We start from the raw sequence: 24,015 nt of genomic DNA on the forward strand, positions 1-24,015 counted from the left end.
GCCACCTCCACCAAACACATCACCACGCGGCCAAAAGGGATTCTCGGGTGCACTAGATAGTCCCAGGGGAGTTGGGGGGGTAGGCGTGCACCTCCTGCCAAATCACGGGAGCCGTGGGGGCACGCCTGCGAGTGAGAGGCCGTGCACTGTGAGGCACATGTGCTAAAGAAGGCGGTGAGCCTTGTACTCACGCCTGCCACTTCCAGCAAACCCATCAGAAAGCGGCCAAAATGGATTCTCGGGTGCACTAGATAGTCCCAGGGGAATTGGTGGGGTAGGCGCGCACCTCCTGCAAGTCACGGGAGCCGTGGTGGCACGCCTGCGAGTGAGAGGCCGTGCACTGTGAGGCACATGTGCTAAAGAAGGCGGTGAGCCTTGTACTCACGCCTGCCACTTCCACCAAACCCATCAGAACGCGGCCAAAATGAAATCCCAGGTGCACTAGACCCAGGGGAACCTCGCCAATGGACGCGCAACTCCGGCAAATGATGGGCGACGGAGTGGCATGCGTGAGAGTGAGAGGATGTGCAAGAGGAAGGGGTGAGCCTTGTGCTCACGCCTGCTACTTCCACGAAACACATCACCACGCGGCCAAAACGGATTCCCGGGTGCACTAGATAGTCCCAGGGGAGTTGGAGAGTAGGCGCGCACCTCCTGCCAGATCACGGGAGCCCTGGTGGCACGCCTGCGAGTGAGAGGCTGTGCACTGTGAGGCACGTGTGCTAAAGAAGGCGGTGAGTCTTGTACTCACGCCTGCCACCTCCACCAAACACATCACCACGCGGCCAAAAGGGATTCTCGGGTGCACTAGATAGTCCCAGGGGAATTGGTGGGGTAGGCGCGCACCTCCTGCAAGTCACGGGAGCCGTGGTGGCACGCCTGCGAGTGAGAGGCCGTGCACTGTGAGGCACATGTGCTAAAGAAGGCGGTGAGCCAATGTACTCACGCCTGCCACTTCCACCAAACCCATCACAACGCGGCCAAAATGAAATCCCAGGTGCACTAGACCCAGGGGAACCTCGCCAATGGACGCGCAACTCCGGCAAATGACGGGCGACGGAGTGGCATGCGTGAGAGTGAGAGGATGTGCAAGAGGAAGGGGTAAGCCTTGTACTCACGCCTGCTACTTCCACGAAACACATCACCACGCGGCCAAAACGGATTCCCGGGTGCACTAGATAGTCCCAGGGGAGTTGGAGAGTAGGCGCGCACCTCCTGCCAGATCACGGGAGCCGTGGTGGCACGCCTGCGAGTGAGAGGCTGTGCACTGTGAGGCACATGTGCTAAAGAAGGCGGTGAGCCTTGTACTCACGCCTGCCACTTCCACCAAACCCATCAAAACGCGGCCAAAATGGATTCTCGGGTGCACTAGATAGTCCCAGGGGAGTTGGTGGGGTAGGCGTGCACCTCCTGCCAAGTCACGGGAGCCGTGGTGGCACGCCTGCGAGTGAGAGGCCGTGCACTGTGAGGCACATGTGCTAAAGAAGGCGGTGAGCCTTGTACTCACGCCTGCCACTTCCAGCAAACCCATCAGATCGCGGCCAAAATGGATTCTCGGGTGCACTAGATAGTCCCAGGGGAATTGGTGGGGTAGGCGCGCACCTCCTGCAAGTCACGGGAGCCGTGGTGGCACGCCTGCGAGTGAGAGGCCGTGCACTGTGAGGCACATGTGCTAAAGAAGGCGGTGAGCCTTGTACTCACGCCTGCCACTTCCACCAAACCCATCAGAACGCGGCCAAAATGAAATCCCAGGTGCACTAGACCCAGGGAAACCTCGCCAATGGACGCGCAACTCCGGCAAATGACGGGCGACGGAGTGGCATGCGTGAGAGTGAGAGGATGTGCAAGAGGAAGGGGTGAGCCTTGTACTCACGCCTGCTACTTCCACGAAACACATCACCACGCGGCCAAAACGGATTCCCGGGTGCACTAGATAGTCCCAGGGGAGTTGGAGAGTAGGCGCGCACCTCCTGCCAGATCACGGGAGCCCTGGTGGCACGCCTGCGAGTGAGAGGCTGTGCACTGTGAGGCACGTGTGCTAAAGAAGGCGGTGAGTCTTGTACTCACGCCTGCCACCTCCACCAAACACATCACCACGCGGCCAAAAGGGATTCTCGGGTGCACTAGATAGTCCCAGGGGAATTGGTGGGGTAGGCGCGCACCTCCTGCAAGTCACGGGAGCCGTGGTGGCACGCCTGCGAGTGAGAGGCCGTGCACTGTGAGGCACATGTGCTAAAGAAGGCGGTGAGCCAATGTACTCACGCCTGCCACTTCCACCAAACCCATCACAACGCGGCCAAAATGAAATCCCAGGTGCACTAGACCCAGGGGAACCTCGCCAATGGACGCGCAACTCCGGCAAATGACGGGCGACGGAGTGGCATGCGTGAGAGTGAGAGGATGTGCAAGAGGAAGGGGTAAGCCTTGTACTCACGCCTGCTACTTCCACGAAACACATCACCACGCGGCCAAAACGGATTCTCGGGTGCTCTAGATAGTCCCAGGGGAGTTGGGGGGGGGGGTAGGCGTGCACCTCCTGCCAAATCACGGGAGCCGTGGTGGCACGCCTGCGAGTGAGAGGCCGTGCACTGTGAGGCACATGTGCTAAAGAAGGCGGTGAGCCTTGTACTCACGCCTGCCACTTCCACCAAACCCATCAGAACGCGGCCAAAATGGATTTTCGGGTGCACTAGATAGTCCCAGGGGAATTGGTGGGGTAGGCGCGCACCTCCTGCAAGTCACGGGAGCCGTGGTGGCACGCCTGCGAGTGAGAGGCCGTGCACTGTGAGGCACATGTGCTAAAGAAGGCGGTGACCCTTGTACTCAGGCCTGCCACTTCCACCAAACCCATCAGTACGCGGCCAAAATGAAATCCCAGGTGCACTAGACCCAGGGGAACCTCGCCAATGGACGCGCAACTCCGGCAAATGACGGGCGACGGAGTGGCATGCGTGAGAGTGAGAGGATGTGCAAGAGGAAGGGGTGAGCCTTGTACTCACGCCTGCTACTTCCACGAAACACATCACCACGCGGCCAAAACGGATTCCCGGGTGCACTAGATAGTCCCAGGGGAGTTGGAGAGTAGGCGCACACCTCCTGCCAGATCACGGGAGCCCTGGTGGCACGCCTGCGAGTGAGAGGCTGTGCACTGTGAGGCACGTGTGCTAAAGAAGGCGGTGAGTCTTGTACTCACGCCTGCCACCTCCACCAAACACATCACCACGCGGCCAAAAGGGATTCTCGGGTGCACTAGATAGTCCCAGGGGAGTTGGGGGGGTAGGCGTGCACCTCCTGCCAAATCACGGGAGCCGTGGTGGCACGCCTGCGAGTGAGAAGGCGTGCACTGTGAGGCACATGTGCTAAAGAAGGCGGTGAGCCTTGTACTCACGCCTGCCACTTCCACCAAACCCATCAAAACGCGGCCAAAATGGATTCTCGGGTGCACTAGATAGTCCCAGGGGAATTGGTGGGGTAGGCGCGCACCTCCTGCAAGTCACGGGAGCCGTGGTGGCACGCCTGCGAGTGAGAGGCCGTGCACTGTGAGGCACATGTGCTAAAGAAGGCGGTGAGCCAATGTACTCACGCCTGCCACTTCCACCAAAGCCATCACAACGCGGCCAAAATGAAATGCCAGGTGCACTAGACCCAGGGGAACCTCGCCAATGGACGCGCAACTCCGGCAAATGACGGGCGACGGAGTGGCATGCGTGAGAGTGAGAGGATGTTTAAGAGGAAGGGGTGAGCCTTGTACTCACGCCTGCTACTTCCACGAAACACATCACCACGCGGCCAAAACGGATTCCCGGGTGCACTAGATAGTCCCAGGGGAGTTGGAGAGTAGGCGCGCACCTCCTGCCAGATCACGGGAGCCCTGGTGGCACGCCTGCGAGTGAGAGGCTGTGCACTGTGAGGCACGTGTGCTAAAGAAGGCGGTGAGTCTTGTACTCACGCCTGCCACCTCCACCAAACACATCACCACGCGGCCAAAAGGGATTCTCGGGTGCACTAGATAGTCCCAGGGGAGTTGGGGGGGTAGGCGTGCACCTCCTGCCAAATCACGGGAGCCGTGGGGGCACGCCTGCGAGTGAGAGGCCGTGCACTGTGAGGCACATGTGCTAAAGAAGGCGGTGAGCCTTGTACTCACGCCTGCCACTTCCAGCAAACCCATCAGAAAGCGGCCAAAATGGATTCTCGGGTGCACTAGATAGTCCCAGGGGAATTGGTGGGGTAGGCGCGCACCTCCTGCAAGTCACGGGAGCCGTGGTGGCACGCCTGCGAGTGAGAGGCCGTGCACTGTGAGGCACATGTGCTAAAGAAGGCGGTGAGCCTTGTACTCACGCCTGCCACTTCCACCAAACCCATCAGAACGCGGCCAAAATGAAATCCCAGGTGCACTAGACCCAGGGGAACCTCGCCAATGGACGCGCAACTCCGGCAAATGATGGGCGACGGAGTGGCATGCGTGAGAGTGAGAGGATGTGCAAGAGGAAGGGGTGAGCCTTGTGCTCACGCCTGCTACTTCCACGAAACACATCACCACGCGGCCAAAACGGATTCCCGGGTGCACTAGATAGTCCCAGGGGAGTTGGAGAGTAGGCGCGCACCTCCTGCCAGATCACGGGAGCCCTGGTGGCACGCCTGCGAGTGAGAGGCTGTGCACTGTGAGGCACGTGTGCTAAAGAAGGCGGTGAGTCTTGTACTCACGCCTGCCACCTCCACCAAACACATCACCACGCGGCCAAAAGGGATTCTCGGGTGCACTAGATAGTCCCAGGGGAATTGGTGGGGTAGGCGCGCACCTCCTGCAAGTCACGGGAGCCGTGGTGGCACGCCTGCGAGTGAGAGGCCGTGCACTGTGAGGCACATGTGCTAAAGAAGGCGGTGAGCCAATGTACTCACGCCTGCCACTTCCACCAAACCCATCACAACGCGGCCAAAATGAAATCCCAGGTGCACTAGACCCAGGGGAACCTCGCCAATGGACGCGCAACTCCGGCAAATGACGGGCGACGGAGTGGCATGCGTGAGAGTGAGAGGATGTGCAAGAGGAAGGGGTAAGCCTTGTACTCACGCCTGCTACTTCCACGAAACACATCACCACGCGGCCAAAACGGATTCCCGGGTGCACTAGATAGTCCCAGGGGAGTTGGAGAGTAGGCGCGCACCTCCTGCCAGATCACGGGAGCCGTGGTGGCACGCCTGCGAGTGAGAGGCTGTGCACTGTGAGGCACATGTGCTAAAGAAGGCGGTGAGCCTTGTACTCACGCCTGCCACTTCCACCAAACCCATCAAAACGCGGCCAAAATGGATTCTCGGGTGCACTAGATAGTCCCAGGGGAGTTGGTGGGGTAGGCGTGCACCTCCTGCCAAGTCACGGGAGCCGTGGTGGCACGCCTGCGAGTGAGAGGCCGTGCACTGTGAGGCACATGTGCTAAAGAAGGCGGTGAGCCTTGTACTCACGCCTGCCACTTCCAGCAAACCCATCAGATCGCGGCCAAAATGGATTCTCGGGTGCACTAGATAGTCCCAGGGGAATTGGTGGGGTAGGCGCGCACCTCCTGCAAGTCACGGGAGCCGTGGTGGCACGCCTGCGAGTGAGAGGCCGTGCACTGTGAGGCACATGTGCTAAAGAAGGCGGTGAGCCTTGTACTCACGCCTGCCACTTCCACCAAACCCATCAGAACGCGGCCAAAATGAAATCCCAGGTGCACTAGACCCAGGGAAACCTCGCCAATGGACGCGCAACTCCGGCAAATGACGGGCGACGGAGTGGCATGCGTGAGAGTGAGAGGATGTGCAAGAGGAAGGGGTGAGCCTTGTACTCACGCCTGCTACTTCCACGAAACACATCACCACGCGGCCAAAACGGATTCCCGGGTGCACTAGATAGTCCCAGGGGAGTTGGAGAGTAGGCGCGCACCTCCTGCCAGATCACGGGAGCCCTGGTGGCACGCCTGCGAGTGAGAGGCTGTGCACTGTGAGGCACGTGTGCTAAAGAAGGCGGTGAGTCTTGTACTCACGCCTGCCACCTCCACCAAACACATCACCACGCGGCCAAAAGGGATTCTCGGGTGCACTAGATAGTCCCAGGGGAATTGGTGGGGTAGGCGCGCACCTCCTGCAAGTCACGGGAGCCGTGGTGGCACGCCTGCGAGTGAGAGGCCGTGCACTGTGAGGCACATGTGCTAAAGAAGGCGGTGAGCCAATGTACTCACGCCTGCCACTTCCACCAAACCCATCACAACGCGGCCAAAATGAAATCCCAGGTGCACTAGACCCAGGGGAACCTCGCCAATGGACGCGCAACTCCGGCAAATGACGGGCGACGGAGTGGCATGCGTGAGAGTGAGAGGATGTGCAAGAGGAAGGGGTAAGCCTTGTACTCACGCCTGCTACTTCCACGAAACACATCACCACGCGGCCAAAACGGATTCTCGGGTGCTCTAGATAGTCCCAGGGGAGTTGGGGGGGGGGGTAGGCGTGCACCTCCTGCCAAATCACGGGAGCCGTGGTGGCACGCCTGCGAGTGAGAGGCCGTGCACTGTGAGGCACATGTGCTAAAGAAGGCGGTGAGCCTTGTACTCACGCCTGCCACTTCCACCAAACCCATCAGAACGCGGCCAAAATGGATTTTCGGGTGCACTAGATAGTCCCAGGGGAATTGGTGGGGTAGGCGCGCACCTCCTGCAAGTCACGGGAGCCGTGGTGGCACGCCTGCGAGTGAGAGGCCGTGCACTGTGAGGCACATGTGCTAAAGAAGGCGGTGAGCCTTGTACTCAGGCCTGCCACTTCCACCAAACCCATCAGAACGCGGCCAAAATGAAATCCCAGGTGCACTAGACCCAGGGGAACCTCGCCAATGGACGCGCAACTCCGGCAAATGACGGGCGACGGAGTGGCATGCGTAAGAGTGAGAGGATTTGCAAGAGGAAGGGGTGAGCCTTGTACTCACGCCTGCTACTTCCACGAAACACATCACCACGCGGCCAAAACGGATTCCCGGGTGCACTAGATAGTCCCAGGGGAGTTGGAGAGTAGGCGCACACCTCCTGCCAGATCACGGGAGCCCTGGTGGCACGCCTGCGAGTGAGAGGCTGTGCACTGTGAGGCACGTGTGCTAAAGAAGGCGGTGAGTCTTGTACTCACGCCTGCCACCTCCACCAAACACATCACCACGCGGCCAAAAGGGATTCTCGGGTGCACTAGATAGTCCCAGGGGAGTTGGGGGGGTAGGCGTGCACCTCCTGCCAAATCACGGGAGCCGTGGTGGCACGCCTGCGAGTGAGAAGGCGTGCACTGTGAGGCACATGTGCTAAAGAAGGCGGTGAGCCTTGTACTCACGCCTGCCACTTCCACCAAACCCATCAAAACGCGGCCAAAATGGATTCTCGGGTGCACTAGATAGTCCCAGGGGAATTGGTGGGGTAGGCGCGCACCTCCTGCAAGTCACGGGAGCCGTGGTGGCACGCCTGCGAGTGAGAGGCCGTGCACTGTGAGGCACATGTGCTAAAGAAGGCGGTGAGCCAATGTACTCACGCCTGCCACTTCCACCAAAGCCATCACAACGCGGCCAAAATGAAATGCCAGGTGCACTAGACCCAGGGGAACCTCGCCAATGGACGCGCAACTCCGGCAAATGACGGGCGACGGAGTGGCATGCGTGAGAGTGAGAGGATGTTTAAGAGGAAGGGGTGAGCCTTGTACTCACGCCTGCTACTTCCACGAAACACATCACCACGCGGCCAAAACGGATTCCCGGGTGCACTAGATAGTCCCAGGGGAGTTGGAGAGTAGGCGCGCACCTCCTGCCAGATCACGGGAGCCCTGGTGGCACGCCTGCGAGTGAGAGGCTGTGCACTGTGAGGCACGTGTGCTAAAGAAGGCGGTGAGTCTTGTACTCACGCCTGCCACCTCCACCAAACACATCACCACGCGGCCAAAAGGGATTCTCGGGTGCACTAGATAGTCCCAGGGGAGTTGGGGGGGTAGGCGTGCACCTCCTGCCAAATCACGGGAGCCGTGGGGGCACGCCTGCGAGTGAGAGGCCGTGCACTGTGAGGCACATGTGCTAAAGAAGGCGGTGAGCCTTGTACTCACGCCTGCCACTTCCAGCAAACCCATCAGAAAGCGGCCAAAATGGATTCTCGGGTGCACTAGATAGTCCCAGGGGAATTGGTGGGGTAGGCGCGCACCTCCTGCAAGTCACGGGAGCCGTGGTGGCACGCCTGCGAGTGAGAGGCCGTGCACTGTGAGGCACATGTGCTAAAGAAGGCGGTGAGCCTTGTACTCACGCCTGCCACTTCCACCAAACCCATCAGAACGCGGCCAAAATGAAATCCCAGGTGCACTAGACCCAGGGGAACCTCGCCAATGGACGCGCAACTCCGGCAAATGATGGGCGACGGAGTGGCATGCGTGAGAGTGAGAGGATGTGCAAGAGGAAGGGGTGAGCCTTGTGCTCACGCCTGCTACTTCCACGAAACACATCACCACGCGGCCAAAACGGATTCCCGGGTGCACTAGATAGTCCCAGGGGAGTTGGAGAGTAGGCGCGCACCTCCTGCCAGATCACGGGAGCCCTGGTGGCACGCCTGCGAGTGAGAGGCTGTGCACTGTGAGGCACGTGTGCTAAAGAAGGCGGTGAGTCTTGTACTCACGCCTGCCACCTCCACCAAACACATCACCACGCGGCCAAAAGGGATTCTCGGGTGCACTAGATAGTCCCAGGGGAATTGGTGGGGTAGGCGCGCACCTCCTGCAAGTCACGGGAGCCGTGGTGGCACGCCTGCGAGTGAGAGGCCGTGCACTGTGAGGCACATGTGCTAAAGAAGGCGGTGAGCCAATGTACTCACGCCTGCCACTTCCACCAAACCCATCACAACGCGGCCAAAATGAAATCCCAGGTGCACTAGACCCAGGGGAACCTCGCCAATGGACGCGCAACTCCGGCAAATGACGGGCGACGAAGTGGCATGCGTGAGAGTGAGAGGATGTGCAAGAGGAAGGGGTAAGCCTTGTACTCACGCCTGCTACTTCCACGAAACACATCACCACGCGGCCAAAACGGATTCCCGGGTGCACTAGATAGTCCCAGGGGAGTTGGAGAGTAGGCGCGCACCTCCTGCCAGATCACGGGAGCCGTGGTGGCACGCCTGCGAGTGAGAGGCTGTGCACTGTGAGGCACATGTGCTAAAGAAGGCGGTGAGCCTTGTACTCACGCCTGCCACTTCCACCAAACCCATCAAAACGCGGCCAAAATGGATTCTCGGGTGCACTAGATAGTCCCAGGGGAGTTGGTGGGGTAGGCGTGCACCTCCTGCCAAGTCACGGGAGCCGTGGTGGCACGCCTGCGAGTGAGAGGCCGTGCACTGTGAGGCACATGTGCTAAAGAAGGCGGTGAGCCTTGTACTCACGCCTGCCACTTCCAGCAAACCCATCAGATCGCGGCCAAAATGGATTCTCGGGTGCACTAGATAGTCCCAGGGGAATTGGTGGGGTAGGCGCGCACCTCCTGCAAGTCACGGGAGCCGTGGTGGCACGCCTGCGAGTGAGAGGCCGTGCACTGTGAGGCACATGTGCTAAAGAAGGCGGTGAGCCTTGTACTCACGCCTGCCACTTCCACCAAACCCATCAGAACGCGGCCAAAATGAAATCCCAGGTGCACTAGACCCAGGGAAACCTCGCCAATGGACGCGCAACTCCGGCAAATGACGGGCGACGGAGTGGCATGCGTGAGAGTGAGAGGATGTGCAAGAGGAAGGGGTGAGCCTTGTACTCACGCCTGCTACTTCCACGAAACACATCACCACGCGGCCAAAACGGATTCCCGGGTGCACTAGATAGTCCCAGGGGAGTTGGAGAGTAGGCGCGCACCTCCTGCCAGATCACGGGAGCCCTGGTGGCACGCCTGCGAGTGAGAGGCTGTGCACTGTGAGGCACGTGTGCTAAAGAAGGCGGTGAGTCTTGTACTCACGCCTGCCACCTCCACCAAACACATCACCACGCGGCCAAAAGGGATTCTCGGGTGCACTAGATAGTCCCAGGGGAATTGGTGGGGTAGGCGCGCACCTCCTGCAAGTCACGGGAGCCGTGGTGGCACGCCTGCGAGTGAGAGGCCGTGCACTGTGAGGCACATGTGCTAAAGAAGGCGGTGAGCCAATGTACTCACGCCTGCCACTTCCACCAAACCCATCACAACGCGGCCAAAATGAAATCCCAGGTGCACTAGACCCAGGGGAACCTCGCCAATGGACGCGCAACTCCGGCAAATGACGGGCGACGGAGTGGCATGCGTGAGAGTGAGAGGATGTGCAAGAGGAAGGGGTAAGCCTTGTACTCACGCCTGCTACTTCCACGAAACACATCACCACGCGGCCAAAACGGATTCTCGGGTGCTCTAGATAGTCCCAGGGGAGTTGGGGGGGGGGGGTAGGCGTGCACCTCCTGCCAAATCACGGGAGCCGTGGTGGCACGCCTGCGAGTGAGAGGCCGTGCACTGTGAGGCACATGTGCTAAAGAAGGCGGTGAGCCTTGTACTCACGCCTGCCACTTCCACCAAACCCATCAGAACGCGGCCAAAATGGATTTTCGGGTGCACTAGATAGTCCCAGGGGAATTGGTGGGGTAGGCGCGCACCTCCTGCAAGTCACGGGAGCCGTGGTGGCACGCCTGCGAGTGAGAGGCCGTGCACTGTGAGGCACATGTGCTAAAGAAGGCGGTGAGCCAATGTACTCACGCCTGCCACTTCCACCAAACCCATCACAACGCGGTCAAAATGAAATCCCAGGTGCACTAGACCCAGGGGAACCTCGCCAATGGACGCGCAACTCCGGCAAATGACGGGCGACGGAGTGGCATGCGTGAGAGTGAGAGGATGTGCAAGAGGAAGGGGTAAGCCTTGTACTCACGCCTGCTACTTCCACGAAACACATCACCACGCGGCCAAAACGGATTCTCGGGTGCTCTAGATAGTCCCAGGGGAGTTGGGGGGGGGGGTAGGCGTGCACCTCCTGCCAAATCACGGGAGCCGTGGTGGCACGCCTGCGAGTGAGAGGCCGTGCACTGTGAGGCACATGTGCTAAAGAAGGCGGTGAGCCTTGTACTCACGCCTGCCACTTCCACCAAACCCATCAGAACGCGGCCAAAATGGATTTTCGGGTGCACTAGATAGTCCCAGGGGAATTGGTGGGGTAGGCGCGCACCTCCTGCAAGTCACGGGAGCCGTGGTGGCACGCCTGCGAGTGAGAGGCCGTGCACTGTGAGGCACATGTGCTAAAGAAGGCGGTGAGCCTTGTACTCAGGCCTGCCACTTCCACCAAACCCATCAGAACGCGGCCAAAATGAAATCCCAGGTGCACTAGACCCAGGGGAACCTCGCCAATGGACGCGCAACTCCGGCAAATGACGGGCGACGGAGTGGCATGCGTGAGAGTGAGAGGATGTGCAAGAGGAAGGGGTGAGCCTTGTACTCACGCCTGCTACTTCCACGAAACACATCACCACGCGGCCAAAACGGATTCCCGGGTGCACTAGATAGTCCCAGGGGAGTTGGAGAGTAGGCGCACACCTCCTGCCAGATCACGGGAGCCCTGGTGGCACGCCTGCGAGTGAGAGGCTGTGCACTGTGAGGCACGTGTGCTAAAGAAGACGGTGAGTCTTGTACTCACGCCTGCCACCTCCACCAAACACATCACCACGCGGCCAAAAGGGATTCTCGGGTGCACTAGATAGTCCCAGGGGAGTTGGGGGGGTAGGCGTGCACCTCCTGCCAAATCACGGGAGCCGTGGTGGCACGCCTGCGAGTGAGAAGGCGTGCACTGTGAGGCACATGTGCTAAAGAAGGCGGTGAGCCTTGTACTCACGCCTGCCACTTCCACCAAACCCATCAAAACGCGGCCAAAATGGATTCTCGGGTGCACTAGATAGTCCCAGGGGAATTGGTGGGGTAGGCGCGCACCTCCTGCAAGTCACGAGAGCCGTGGTGGCACGCCTCCGAGTGAGAGGCCGTGCACTGTGAGGCACATGTGCTAAAGAAGGCGGTGAGCCAATGTACTCACGCCTGCCACTTCCACCAAAGCCATCACAACGCGGCCAAAATGAAATGCCAGGTGCACTAGACCCAGGGGAACCTCGCCAATGGACGCGCAACTCCGGCAAATGACGGGCGACGGAGTGGCATGCGTGAGAGTGAGAGGATGTTTAAGAGGAAGGGGTGAGCCTTGTACTCACGCCTGCTACTTCCACGAAACACATCACCACGCGGCCAAAACGGATTCCCGGGTGCACTAGATAGTCCCAGGGGAGTTGGAGAGTAGGCGCGCACCTCCTGCCAGATCACGGGAGCCCTGGTGGCACGCCTGCGAGTGAGAGGCTGTGCACTGTGAGGCACGTGTGCTAAAGAAGGCGGTGAGTCTTGTACTCACGCCTGCCACCTCCACCAAACACATCACCACGCGGCCAAAAGGGATTCTCGGGTGCACTAGATAGTCCCAGGGGAGTTGGGGGGGTAGGCGTGCACCTCCTGCCAAATCACGGGAGCCGTGGGGGCACGCCTGCGAGTGAGAGGCCGTGCACTGTGAGGCACATGTGCTAAAGAAGGCGGTGAGCCTTGTACTCACGCCTGCCACTTCCACCAAACCCATCAGAACGCGGCCAAAATGAAATCCCAGGTGCACTAGACCCAGGGGAACCTCGCCAATGGACGCGCAACTCCGGCAAATGATGGGCGACGGAGTGGCATGCGTGAGAGTGAGAGGATGTGCAAGAGGAAGGGGTGAGCCTTGTGCTCACGCCTGCTACTTCCACGAAACACATCACCACGCGGCCAAAACGGATTCCCGGGTGCACTAGATAGTCCCAGGGGAGTTGGAGAGTAGGCGCGCACCTCCTGCCAGATCACGGGAGCCCTGGTGGCACGCCTGCGAGTGAGAGGCTGTGCACTGTGAGGCACGTGTGCTAAAGAAGGCGGTGAGTCTTGTACTCACGCCTGCCACCTCCACCAAACACATCACCACGCGGCCAAAAGGGATTCTCGGGTGCACTAGATAGTCCCAGGGGAATTGGTGGGGTAGGCGCGCACCTCCTGCAAGTCACGGGAGCCGTGGTGGCACGCCTGCGAGTGAGAGGCCGTGCACTGTGAGGCACATGTGCTAAAGAAGGCGGTGAGCCAATGTACTCACGCCTGCCACTTCCACCAAACCCATCACAACGCGGCCAAAATGAAATCCCAGGTGCACTAGACCCAGGGGAACCTCGCCAATGGACGCGCAACTCCGGCAAATGACGGGCGACGGAGTGGCATGCGTGAGAGTGAGAGGATGTGCAAGAGGAAGGGGTAAGCCTTGTACTCACGCCTGCTACTTCCACGAAACACATCACCACGCGGCCAAAACGGATTCCCGGGTGCACTAGATAGTCCCAGGGGAGTTGGAGAGTAGGCGCGCACCTCCTGCCAGATCACGGGAGCCGTGGTGGCACGCCTGCGAGTGAGAGGCTGTGCACTGTGAGGCACATGTGCTAAAGAAGGCGGTGAGCCTTGTACTCACGCCTGCCACTTCCACCAAACCCATCAAAACGCGGCCAAAATGGATTCTCGGGTGCACTAGATAGTCCCAGGGGAGTTGGTGGGGTAGGCGTGCACCTCCTGCCAAGTCACGGGAGCCGTGGTGGCACGCCTGCGAGTGAGAGGCCGTGCACTGTGAGGCACATGTGCTAAAGAAGGCGGTGAGCCTTGTACTCACGCCTGCCACTTCCAGCAAACCCATCAGATCGCGGCCAAAATGGATTCTCGGGTGCACTAGATAGTCCCAGGGGAATTGGTGGGGTAGGCGCGCACCTCCTGCAAGTCACGGGAGCCGTGGTGGCACGCCTGCGAGTGAGAGGCCGTGCACTGTGAGGCACATGTGCTAAAGAAGGCGGTGAGCCTTGTACTCACGCCTGCCACTTCCACCAAACCCATCAGAACGCGGCCAAAATGAAATCCCAGGTGCACTAGACCCAGGGAAACCTCGCCAATGGACGCGCAACTCCGGCAAATGACGGGCGACGGAGTGGCATGCGTGAGAGTGAGAGGATGTGCAAGAGGAAGGGGTGAGCCTTGTACTCACGCCTGCTACTTCCACGAAACACATCACCACGCGGCCAAAACGGATTCCCGGGTGCACTAGATAGTCCCAGGGGAGTTGGAGAGTAGGCGCGCACCTCCTGCCAGATCACGGGAGCCCTGGTGGCACGCCTGCGAGTGAGAGGCTGTGCACTGTGAGGCACGTGTGCTAAAGAAGGCGGTGAGTCTTGTACTCACGCCTGCCACCTCCACCAAACACATCACCACGCGGCCAAAAGGGATTCTCGGGTGCACTAGATAGTCCCAGGGGAATTGGTGGGGTAGGCGCGCACCTCCTGCAAGTCACGGGAGCCGTGGTGGCACGCCTGCGAGTGAGAGGCCGTGCACTGTGAGGCACATGTGCTAAAGAAGGCGGTGAGCCAATGTACTCACGCCTGCCACTTCCACCAAACCCATCACAACGCGGCCAAAATGAAATCCCAGGTGCACTAGACCCAGGGGAACCTCGCCAATGGACGCGCAACTCCGGCAAATGACGGGCGACGGAGTGGCATGCGTGAGAGTGAGAGGATGTGCAAGAGGAAGGGGTAAGCCTTGTACTCACGCCTGCTACTTCCACGAAACACATCACCACGCGGCCAAAACGGATTCTCGGGTGCTCTAGATAGTCCCAGGGGAGTTGGGGGGGGGGGTAGGCGTGCACCTCCTGCCAAATCACGGGAGCCGTGGTGGCACGCCTGCGAGTGAGAGGCCGTGCACTGTGAGGCACATGTGCTAAAGAAGGCGGTGAGCCTTGTACTCACGCCTGCCACTTCCACCAAACCCATCAGAACGCGGCCAAAATGGATTTTCGGGTGCACTAGATAGTCCCAGGGGAATTGGTGGGGTAGGCGCGCACCTCCTGCAAGTCACGGGAGCCGTGGTGGCACGCCTGCGAGTGAGAGGCCGTGCACTGTGAGGCACATGTGCTAAAGAAGGCGGTGAGCCAATGTACTCACGCCTGCCACTTCCACCAAACCCATCACAACGCGGCCAAAATGAAATCCCAGGTGCACTAGACCCAGGGGAACCTCGCCAATGGACGCGCAACTCCGGCAAATGACGGGCGACGGAGTGGCATGCGTGAGAGTGAGAGGATGTGCAAGAGGAAGGGGTAAGCCTTGTACTCACGCCTGCTACTTCCACGAAACACATCACCACGCGGCCAAAACGGATTCTCGGGTGCTCTAGATAGTCCCAGGGGAGTTGGGGAGGGGGGTAGGCGTGCACCTCCTGCCAAATCACGGGAGCCGTGGTGGCACGCCTGCGAGTGAGAGGCCGTGCACTGTGAGGCACATGTGCTAAAGAAGGCGGTGAGCCTTGTACTCACGCCTGCCACTTCCACCAAACCCATCAGAACGCGGCCAAAATGGATTTTCGGGTGCACTAGATAGTCCCAGGGGAATTGGTGGGGTAGGCGCGCACCTCCTGCAAGTCACGGGAGCCGTGGTGGCACGCCTGCGAGTGAGAGGCCGTGCACTGTGAGGCACATGTGCTAAAGAAGGCGGTGAGCCTTGTACTCAGGCCTGCCACTTCCACCAAACCCATCAGAACGCGGCCAAAATGAAATCCCAGGTGCACTAGACCCAGGGGAACCTCGCCAATGGACGCGCAACTCCGGCAAATGACGGGCGACGGAGTGGCATGCGTGAGAGTGAGAGGATGTGCAAGAGGAAGGGGTGAGCCTTGTACTCACGCCTGCTACTTCCACGAAACACATCACCACGCGGCCAAAACGGATTCCCGGGTGCACTAGATAGTCCCAGGGGAGTTGGAGAGTAGGCGCACACCTCCTGCCAGATCACGGGAGCCCTGGTGGCACGCCTGCGAGTGAGAGGCTGTGCACTGTGAGGCACGTGTGCTAAAGAAGGCGGTGAGTCTTGTACTCACGCCTGCCACCTCCACCAAACACATCACCACGCGGCCAAAAGGGATTCTCGGGTGCACTAGATAGTCCCAGGGGAGTTGGGGGGGTAGGCGTGCACCTCCTGCCAAATCACGGGAGCCGTGGTGGCACGCCTGCGAGTGAGAAGGCGTGCACTGTGAGGCACATGTGCTAAAGAAGGCGGTGAGCCTTGTACTCACGCCTGCCACTTCCACCAAACCCATCAAAACGCGGCCAAAATGGATTCTCGGGTGCACTAGATAGTCCCAGGGGAATTGGTGGGGTAGGCGCGCACCTCCTGCAAGTCACGGGAGCCGTGGTGGCACGCCTGCGAGTGAGAGGCCGTGCACTGTGAGGCACATGTGCTAAAGAAGGCGGTGAGCCAATGTACTCACGCCTGCCACTTCCACCAAAGCCATCACAACGCGGCCAAAATGAAATGCCAGGTGCACTAGACCCAGGGGAACCTCGCCAATGGACGCGCAACTCCGGCAAATGACGGGCGACGGAGTGGCATGCGTGAGAGTGAGAGGATGTTTAAGAGGAAGGGGTGAGCCTTGTACTCACGCCTGCTACTTCCACGAAACACATCACCACGCGGCCAAAACGGATTCCCGGGTGCACTAGATAGTCCCAGGGGAGTTGGAGAGTAGGCGCGCACCTCCTGCCAGATCACGGGAGCCCTGGTGGCACGCCTGCGAGTGAGAGGCTGTGCACTGTGAGGCACGTGTGCTAAAGAAGGCGGTGAGTCTTGTACTCACGCCTGCCACCTCCACCAAACACATCACCACGCGGCCAAAAGGGATTCTCGGGTGCACTAGATAGTCCCAGGGGAGTTGGGGGGGTAGGCGTGCACCTCCTGCCAAATCACGGGAGCCGTGGGGGCACGCCTGCGAGTGAGAGGCCGTGCACTGTGAGGCACATGTGCTAAAGAAGGCGGTGAGCCTTGTACTCACGCCTGCCACTTCCAGCAAACCCATCAGAAAGCGGCCAAAATGGATTCTCGGGTGCACTAGATAGTCCCAGGGGAATTGGTGGGGTAGGCGCGCACCTCCTGCAAGTCACGGGAGCCGTGGTGGCACGCCTGCGAGTGAGAGGCCGTGCACTGTGAGGCACATGTGCTAAAGAAGGCGGTGAGCCTTGTACTCACGCCTGCCACTTCCACCAAACCCATCAGAACGCGGCCAAAATGAAATCCCAGGTGCACTAGACCCAGGGGAACCTCGCCAATGGACGCGCAACTCCGGCAAATGATGGGCGACGGAGTGGCATGCGTGAGAGTGAGAGGATGTGCAAGAGGAAGGGGTGAGCCATGTGCTCACGCCTGCTACTTCCACGAAACACATCACCACGCGGCCAAAACGGATTCCCGGGTGCACTAGATAGTCCCAGGGGAGTTGGAGAGTAGGCGCGCACCTCCTGCCAGATCACGGGAGCCCTGGTGGCACGCCTGCGAGTGAGAGGCTGTGCACTGTGAGGCACGTGTGCTAAAGAAGGCGGTGAGTCTTGTACTCACGCCTGCCACCTCCACCAAACACATCACCACGCGGCCAAAAGGGATTCTCGGGTGCACTAGATAGTCCCAGGGGAATTGGTGGGGTAGGCGCGCACCTCCTGCAAGTCACGGGAGCCGTGGTGGCACGCCTGCGAGTGAGAGGCCGTGCACTGTGAGGCACATGTGCTAAAGAAGGCGGTGAGCCAATGTACTCACGCCTGCCACTTCCACCAAACCCATCACAACGCGGCCAAAATGAAATCCCAGGTGCACTAGACCCAGGGGAACCTCGCCAATGGACGCGCAACTCCGGCAAATGACGGGCGACGGAGTGGCATGCGTGAGAGTGAGAGGATGTGCAAGAGGAAGGGGTAAGCCTTGTACTCACGCCTGCTACTTCCACGAAACACATCACCACGCGGCCAAAACGGATTCCCGGGTGCACTAGATAGTCCCAGGGGAGTTGGAGAGTAGGCGCGCACCTCCTGCCAGATCACGGGAGCCGTGGTGGCACGCCTGCGAGTGAGAGGCTGTGCACTGTGAGGCACATGTGCTAAAGAAGGCGGTGAGCCTTGTACTCACGCCTGCCACTTCCACCAAACCCATCAAAACGCGGCCAAAATGGATTCTCGGGTGCACTAGATAGTCCCAGGGGAGTTGGTGGGGTAGGCGTGCACCTCCTGCCAAGTCACGGGAGCCGTGGTGGCACGCCTGCGAGTGAGAGGCCGTGCACTGTGAGGCACATGTGCTAAAGAAGGCGGTGAGCCTTGTACTCACGCCTGCCACTTCCAGCAAACCCATCAGATCGCGGCCAAAATGGATTCTCGGGTGCACTAGATAGTCCCAGGGGAATTGGTGGGGTAGGCGCGCACCTCCTGCAAGTCACGGGAGCCGTGGTGGCACGCCTGCGAGTGAGAGGCCGTGCACTGTGAGGCACATGTGCTAAAGAAGGCGGTGAGCCTTGTACTCACGCCTGCCACTTCCACCAAACCCATCAGAACGCGGCCAAAATGAAATCCCAGGTGCACTAGACCCAGGGAAACCTCGCCAATGGACGCGCAACTCCGGCAAATGACGGGCGACGGAGTGGCATGCGTGAGAGTGAGAGGATGTGCAAGAGGAAGGGGTGAGCCTTGTACTCACGCCTGCTACTTCCACGAAACACATCACCACGCGGCCAAAACGGATTCCCGGGTGCACTAGATAGTCCCAGGGGAGTTGGAGAGTAGGCGCGCACCTCCTGCCAGATCACGGGAGCCCTGGTGGCACGCCTGCGAGTGAGAGGCTGTGCACTGTGAGGCACGTGTGCTAAAGAAGGCGGTGAGTCTTGTACTCACGCCTGCCACCTCCACCAAACACATCACCACGCGGCCAAAAGGGATTCTCGGGTGCACTAGATAGTCCCAGGGGAATTGGTGGGGTAGGCGCGCACCTCCTGCAAGTCACGGGAGCCGTGGTGGCACGCCTGCGAGTGAGAGGCCGTGCACTGTGAGGCACATGTGCTAAAGAAGGCGGTGAGCCAATGTACTCACGCCTGCCACTTCCACCAAACCCATCACAACGCGGCCAAAATGAAATCCCAGGTGCAATAGACCCAGGGGAACCTCGCCAATGGACGCGCAACTCCGGCAAATGACGGGCGACGGAGTGGCATGCGTGAGAGTGAGAGGATGTGCAAGAGGAAGGGGTAAGCCTTGTACTCACGCCTGCTACTTCCACGAAACACATCACCACGCGGCCAAAACGGATTCTCGGGTGCTCTAGATAGTCCCAGGGGAGTTGGGGGGGGGGGTAGGCGTGCACCTCCTGCCAAATCACGGGAGCCGTGGTGGCACGCCTGCGAGTGAGAGGCCGTGCACTGTGAGGCACATGTGCTAAAGAAGGCGGTGAGCCTTGTACTCACGCCTGCCACTTCCACCAAACCCATCAGAACGCGGCCAAAATGGATTTTCGGGTGCACTAGATAGTCCCAGGGGAATTGCTGGGGTAGGCGCGCACCTCCTGCAAGTCACGGGAGCCGTGGTGGCACGCCTGCGAGTGAGAGGCCGTGCACTGTGAGGCACATGTGCTAAAGAAGGCGGTGAGCCAATGTACTCACGCCTGCCACTTCCACCAAACCCATCACAACGCGGCCAAAATGAAATCCCAGGTGCACTAGACCCAGGGGAACCTCGCCAATGGACGCGCAACTCCGGCAAATGACGGGCGACGGAGTGGCATGCGTGAGAGTGAGAGGATGTGCAAGAGGAAGGGGTAAGCCTTGTACTCACGCCTGCTACTTCCACGAAACACATCACCACGCGGCCAAAACGGATTCTCGGGTGCTCTAGATAGTCCCAGGGGAGTTGGGGGGGGGGGGTAGGCGTGCACCTCCTGCCAAATCACGGGAGCCGTGGTGGCACGCCTGCGAGTGAGAGGCCGTGCACTGTGAGGCACATGTGCTAAAGAAGGCGGTGAGCCTTGTACTCACGCCTGCCACTTCCACCAAACCCATCAGAACGCGGCCAAAATGGATTTTCGGGTGCACTAGATAGTCCCAGGGGAATTGGTGGGGTAGGCGCGCACCTCCTGCAAGTCACGGGAGCCGTGGTGGCACGCCTGCGAGTGAGAGGCCGTGCACTGTGAGGCACATGTGCTAAAGAAGGCGGTGAGCCTTGTACTCAGGCCTGCCACTTCCACCAAACCCATCAGAACGCGGCCAAAATGAAATCCCAGGTGCACTAGACCCAGGGGAACCTCGCCAATGGACGCGCAACTCCGGCAAATGACGGGCGACGGAGTGGCATGCGTGAGAGTGAGAGGATGTGCAAGAGGAAGGGGTGAGCCTTGTACTCACGCCTGCTACTTCCACGAAACACATCACCACGCGGCCAAAACGGATTCCCGGGTGCACTAGATAGTCCCAGGGGAGTTGGAGAGTAGGCGCACACCTCCTGCCAGATCACGGGAGCCCTGGTGGCACGCCTGCGAGTGAGAGGCTGTGCACTGTGAGGCACGTGTGCTAAAGAAGGCGGTGAGTCTTGTACTCACGCCTGCCACCTCCACCAAACACATCACCACGCGGCCAAAAGGGATTCTCGGGTGCACTAGATAGTCCCAGGGGAGTTGGGGGGGTAGGCGTGCACCTCCTGCCAAATCACGGGAGCCGTGGTGGCACGCCTGCGAGTGAGAAGGCGTGCACTGTGAGGCACATGTGCTAAAGAAGGCGGTGAGCCTTGTACTCACGCCTGCCACTTCCACCAAACCCATCAAAACGCGGCCAAAATGGATTCTCGGGTGCACTAGATAGTCCCAGGGGAATTGGTGGGGTAGGCGCGCACCTCCTGCAAGTCACGGGAGCCGTGGTGGCACGCCTGCGAGTGAGAGGCCGTGCACTGTGAGGCACATGTGCTAAAGAAGGCGGTGAGCCAATGTACTCACGCCTGCCACTTCCACCAAAGCCATCACAACGCGGCCAAAATGAAATGCCAGGTGCACTAGACCCAGGGGAACCTCGCCAATGGACGCGCAACTCCGGCAAATGACGGGCGACGGAGTGGCATGCGTGAGAGTGAGAGGATGTTTAAGAGGAAGGGGTGAGCCTTGTACTCACGCCTGCTACTTCCACGAAACACATCACCACGCGGCCAAAACGGATTCCCGGGTGCACTAGATAGTCCCAGGGGAGTTGGAGAGTAGGCGCGCACCTCCTGCCAGATCACGGGAGCCCTGGTGGCACGCCTGCGAGTGAGAGGCTGTGCACTGTGAGGCACGTGTGCTAAAGAAGGCGGTGAGTCTTGTACTCACGCCTGCCACCTCCACCAAACACATCACCACGCGGCCAAAAGGGATTCTCGGGTGCACTAGATAGTCCCAGGGGAGTTGGGGGGGTAGGCGTGCACCTCCTGCCAAATCACGGGAGCCGTGGGGGCACGCCTGCGAGTGAGAGGCCGTGCACTGTGAGGCACATGTGCTAAAGAAGGCGGTGAGCCTTGTACTCACGCCTGCCACTTCCAGCAAACCCATCAGAAAGCGGCCAAAATGGATTCTCGGGTGCACTAGATAGTCCCAGGGGAATTGGTGGGGTAGGCGCGCACCTCCTGCAAGTCACGGGAGCCGTGGTGGCACGCCTGCGAGTGAGAGGCCGTGCACTGTGAGGCACATGTGCTAAAGAAGGCGGTGAGCCTTGTACTCACGCCTGCCACTTCCACCAAACCCATCAGAACGCGGCCAAAATGAAATCCCAGGTGCACTAGACCCAGGGGAACCTCGCCAATGGACGCGCAACTCCGGCAAATGATGGGCGACGGAGTGGCATGCGTGAGAGTGAGAGGATGTGCAAGAGGAAGGGGTGAGCCTTGTGCTCACGCCTGCTACTTCCACGAAACACATCACCACGCGGCCAAAACGGATTCCCGGGTGCACTAGATAGTCCCAGGGGAGTTGGAGAGTAGGTGCGCACCTCCTGCCAGATCACGGGAGCCCTGGTGGCACGCCTGCGAGTGAGAGGCTGTGCACTGTGAGGCACGTGTGCTAAAGAAGGCGGTGAGTCTTGTACTCACGCCTGCCACCTCCACCAAACACATCACCACGCGGCCAAAAGGGATTCTCGGGTGCACTAGATAGTCCCAGGGGAATTGGTGGGGTAGGCGCGCACCTCCTGCAAGTCACGGGAGCCGTGGTGGCACGCCTGCGAGTGAGAGGCCGTGCACTGTGAGGCACATGTGCTAAAGAAGGCGGTGAGCCAATGTACTCACGCCTGCCACTTCCACCAAACCCATCACAACGCGGCCAAAATGAAATCCCAGGTGCACTAGACCCAGGGGAACCTCGCCAATGGACGCGCAACTCCGGCAAATGACGGGCGACGGAGTGGCATGCGTGAGAGTGAGAGGATGTGCAAGAGGAAGGGGTAAGCCTTGTACTCACGCCTGCTACTTCCACGAAACACATCACCACGCGGCCAAAACGGATTCCCGGGTGCACTAGATAGTCCCAGGGGAGTTGGAGAGTAGGCGCGCACCTCCTGCCAGATCACGGGAGCCGTGGTGGCACGCCTGCGAGTGAGAGGCTGTGCACTGTGAGGCACATGTGCTAAAGAAGGCGGTGAGCCTTGTACTCACGCCTGCCACTTCCACCAAACCCATCAAAACGCGGCCAAAATGGATTCTCGGGTGCACTAGATAGTCCCAGGGGAGTTGGTGGGGTAGGCGTGCACCTCCTGCCAAGTCACGGGAGCCGTGGTGGCACGCCTGCGAGTGAGAGGCCGTGCACTGTGAGGCACATGTGCTAAAGAAGGCGGTGAGCCTTGTACTCACGCCTGCCACTTCCAGCAAACCCATCAGATCGCGGCCAAAATGGATTCTCGGGTGCACTAGATAGTCCCAGGGGAATTGGTGGGGTAGGCGCGCACCTCCTGCAAGTCACGGGAGCCGTGGTGGCACGCCTGCGAGTGAGAGGCCGTGCACTGTGAGGCACATGTGCTAAAGAAGGCGGTGAGCCTTGTACTCACGCCTGCCACTTCCACCAAACCCATCAGAACGCGGCCAAAATGAAATCCCAGGTGCACTAGACCCAGGGAAACCTCGCCAATGGACGCGCAACTCCGGCAAATGACGGGCGACGGAGTGGCATGCGTGAGAGTGAGAGGATGTGCAAGAGGAAGGGGTGAGCCTTGTACTCACGCCTGCTACTTCCACGAAACACATCACCACGCGGCCAAAACGGATTCCCGGGTGCACTAGATAGTCCCAGGGGAGTTGGAGAGTAGGCGCGCACCTCCTGCCAGATCACGGGAGCCCTGGTGGCACGCCTGCGAGTGAGAGGCTGTGCACTGTGAGGCACGTGTGCTAAAGAAGGCGGTGAGTCTTGTACTCACGCCTGCCACCTCCACCAAACACATCACCACGCGGCCAAAAGGGATTCTCGGGTGCACTAGATAGTCCCAGGGGAATTGGTGGGGTAGGCGCGCACCTCCTGCAAGTCACGGGAGCCGTGGTGGCACGCCTGCGAGTGAGAGGCCGTGCACTGTGAGGCACATGTGCTAAAGAAGGCGGTGAGCCAATGTACTCACGCCTGCCACTTCCACCAAACCCATCACAACGCGGCCAAAATGAAATCCCAGGTGCACTAGACCCAGGGGAACCTCGCCAATGGACGCGCAACTCCGGCAAATGACGGGCGACGGAGTGGCATGCGTGAGAGTGAGAGGATGTGCAAGAGGAAGGGGTAAGCCTTGTACTCACGCCTGCTACTTCCACGAAACACATCACCACGCGGCCAAAACGGATTCTCGGGTGCTCTAGATAGTCCCAGGGGAGTTGGGGGGGGGGGTAGGCGTGCACCTCCTGCCAAATCACGGGAGCCGTGGTGGCACGCCTGCGAGTGAGAGGCCGTGCACTGTGAGGCACATGTGCTAAAGAAGGCGGTGAGCCTTGTACTCACGCCTGCCACTTCCACCAAACCCATCAGAACGCGGCCAAAATGGATTTTCGGGTGCACTAGATAGTCCCAGGGGAATTGGTGGGGTAGGCGCGCACCTCCTGCAAGTCACGG

Source organism: Stylophora pistillata, chromosome 4, assembly GCF_964205215.1.
Source record: "Stylophora pistillata chromosome 4, jaStyPist1.2, whole genome shotgun sequence".
Lineage (NCBI taxonomy): Eukaryota > Metazoa > Cnidaria > Anthozoa > Scleractinia > Pocilloporidae > Stylophora > Stylophora pistillata.